Source organism: Equus przewalskii, chromosome 12 (genome assembly GCF_037783145.1).
Source record: "Equus przewalskii isolate Varuska chromosome 12, EquPr2, whole genome shotgun sequence".
Lineage (NCBI taxonomy): Eukaryota > Metazoa > Chordata > Mammalia > Perissodactyla > Equidae > Equus > Equus przewalskii.
In genome coordinates, this window is record NC_091842.1 from 7,572,691 (window position 1) to 7,576,209 (window position 3,519).

At 39.6% G+C, this 3,519-nt stretch overlaps 1 pseudogene; it reads right to left on the reverse strand.

The window, feature by feature from the left end:
* Positions 1-1,604: 1,604 nt before the first annotated feature.
* Positions 1,605-2,642, reverse strand: LOC103561894 (olfactory receptor 2AE1-like; annotated as a pseudogene).
* Positions 2,643-3,519: the final 877 nt, after the last annotated feature.

Below are 3,519 nucleotides of genomic sequence, written 5' to 3' on the forward strand. Positions count from 1 at the left end.
AGCTTAATTCCTAAATATTTTATTCTTTTTGCTTCCTACTGGGAATGGAGTAAAGTTGGACCACTACTGTGCAGAGAACATGTACAAGAGTTAACTAAAAATGTATCAAAAAAACAAATGTAAGAGCTAAACTTATAAACCTTTTAGGAGAAAACATAAGGCAAAAGCTTCATGACATTGGGTTTGCTGATGACTTCTTGGATATGACACAAAAAGCATAGACAAAAGAATGAAAATAGATAAATTGGACTACATCAGAATTTTAAAAGCTCTGTTCATCAAAGGACACAATCAACAGGCTGAAAAGACAAGATATGGAATGAGATAAAATATTTGTAAACCAGGATATATCCAGGATATGTATAGAATGATTACAATAATGTAGCGTAATATCTCTTTTCAAGTGGATCCCCTAGAATACTATGTTATTTACTTTTGGAAGATGCTCAAATTACACAAATAATCATCCATAAACTTGGCTGAGATTGTTTCATTCTCAAATAATCTTATAAGATTCATGACAAGGACATTGTTGTGTGTGTAGAGTGGGAGAGGTAGCAGAACAACCACCTGTCTTTAACTTGGATTGTGAGCTAGCTGTTTATGAATCACTCTTGTGCCTTCAGAAACAACCCAGGTATGGTTTATTCTACCTGATATTGGAACATTACAGAATCCAACCTTAGGGCTCGGTGGGTAAGATGACACTCAACTCAGGACGGGTGGTTCTTGTTATACAATGCCAAAAACCTATTTCTCGGAAAGAAAATACTTGCTTGTCTTAGAAAGCACAACTTTGCTCTCAAAACTTATGTGTTGTTCTTCGTAAGATGGTTCCAGGACTTCATGACTTTTTTTAACTAATAGGGGAAGCAAGATATAGAAATTTGCCCCTCACTTCGGCATCCCTCAGACCACTAGACTCCAAGAGGCTTCACTGAGATGTCAGGCCACTGCATTTGCTTGGGATTAATTTCTGGCTATCTGACACAAATGAGTCTTACAAAGTCATCCACAATATTATTCATTTTTATATTTTCCCATCTCTGAATTAAATAAAATTAATGTTATCATGGATAGCAAAGCAATTGAGGCTCCTTTCATTTATTAATCCATGCGACAAACAGTTACTGAGCACTTATTTCATGTCAGGCTCTTTTCTTGACTCTGGGTGAGGCAATAGTACACAAAGTCAAGTCCTTGCCCTCAGGGAGATTACACTCTAGTCAAAGAGACAATACATATAACATAACATAACATCACATCATGCAAAATCATGGAGAATAGTGTTACAAATTGGAAGCAGGGGACAGAGAATGGAGGGTGTTCCTTTGGATATGGTCATCAGGGAAGCACATTTTGGCAGGTTTACATTTAAAGATATTAAAAGGAAATTAGAGAGAGTCTAGCATGTTCAAGGCTTGATCTAGGAATTTTCAGTATCAAGAAGTGTGAAATATGCATGTTTGTTGTTTTTGCCACCCAGTCTATGGTATTTTTGGAATAGCAGCTCAAATGGCATAAGATAGTACTCTATAGTGCTTAGATGCCTGCGACTGAGTTAAAATACTGGAATTCTGTGTTGACCATTTCATTTTTGCAGTAGTATTCAGGGATTTGGACCCTTGAAAACTCTTAGGGGTTTACCCAGATCAATTTAGGGAGCTTATCCCATTCCACTCTCATAATCAGGGCAAATGAAGTTTCTGTCTTTGGGTGCTAATATCTCTCCTGAGCACTATCCTCAGAGCCTTTGCCACATCCTTATTCATGAGAGTAAAAATCAAAGGATTCAGTGTGGGAGTAATTGTGCTATAGAACACAGAACCAACTTTGTTTTGCAATGAGGTACACTTGGACCTGGGCCTCATACATGAGAGTATGCAGGAACCAAACAAGAGGGAAACCACAGTGAGGTGATAACTACAAGTGGTAAAGGCATTTCTTTTACCCCCAGCTGAACACTGTGAAGGATGAAGGCATAGAATGTAGAAACCAGGAAGATGGGTTGGAGGATAAACAGGATGCTGGTGATGTACACTGTGGTCTCATAAACAGTGATATCTCCACATACCAACTTCATAACAGCTGAAAACATAAGAAAAGTGTTGGATTTTTTGAGGCCCATGAAAACAGAAGTGCATTAAGCTCACCATGTTAATTAGGGAATTTATGAATGCTCCCAACCATGACATGACAGCCATCATCTGTCTCACCCTTCTTTTCATGAGTACAGTGTAACACATTGGATGATAGATGGCAAGATAGTGGTCACAGGGCATGAGACCTATGAGAAGACATTCAGCACCACCCACAGACAAATAGACGAAGTGCTCACTCTCACAGTCCATAAAGGAGACAGGCTTCTTGCCAGAAAGGTAGTTTGTAGCCATCTTGGGGATGGTTGTGGAGACACGAATCAGATCCATGAGGGAGATCTGGCTGAGCAGGAAGTATGGGTGTATGAAGCCTGGTCACAGCATATTTGAGGAGCATGGTGAGAGTGTTGAAACTAACCACTACGAGGGAAACCAGCATCGTCAAGGAGAAAAGAAAAAAGTGAGTGAAGGAGTCGTCAAAGAGCCTTTCAAAGAGGAAGTCTGCCAGAGAGGTCTGACTCCTCTGCCACATTTCCCCTTTCTCAGGACCTGTGGAGACAGAAAGTGGAGATGAAATGTGATATCAGAAATCCTGGGTTTACTGCAAACCTGAATATAAGACCTTTTGATATATGGCGCAATTTTTGAAGAAAATTTTTCTGTTTCTCATTATTCTACAGTTAAAATCATTGAAATAACCTTTTATAACAAGAACTGTAAATCTGTCTTCACCAAGATGATACTTTGAAATTCCAGAATATTTAAGCTCTGTTAGGTGCCAAACATCAAACAAGAGCCTCTCCTCATTAATAAGGAATTATATCTACTGCCTAACATGATATCAGTGTCCCTCATACAATGAAAATCACATGAAATATTCATATAAAACAAGGCCAAAGTACCCATTACTGTTGTCCAGAGGATGAGTTATCCTATCCAAGTGCTAACCCATTCTGTGGAAGTCAGTTAGGACTTATTCTCAGCCACTCTTGTACATGATGATGGACTCACAAACCAAGTGTCCATGGCAGCAAGGATGAAAGCGATACATGGGTTCAGCAACATGGACTCCTCATATCACTGAATCAACAAGCAAAGGAAGTTACTATATACTGGCTGGCATGACTGATCCTAACTATCAAGGGGAAATTGAGTTACTATTATGCCATGGTGATAGGAGGAGCTTGTCTGAAGGCAGGAGACTTTCTAGGGTGCAATTCTATCCTCACATGTCCTGTGATGAAAGTCACCGGGAAACTGCAACAACCCAATTCACTCAGGACTGTTAACGGCCTCAGTCCTTCAGGGATGAAGGTTTGGGTTATCCCACCCGACAAGGAAACATGATCAACTCCAGACAAAGGGGATATGGAGTGGACAGTGAAAAGAGGAAGTTAGAAAAAACAGCCATGGCCACATA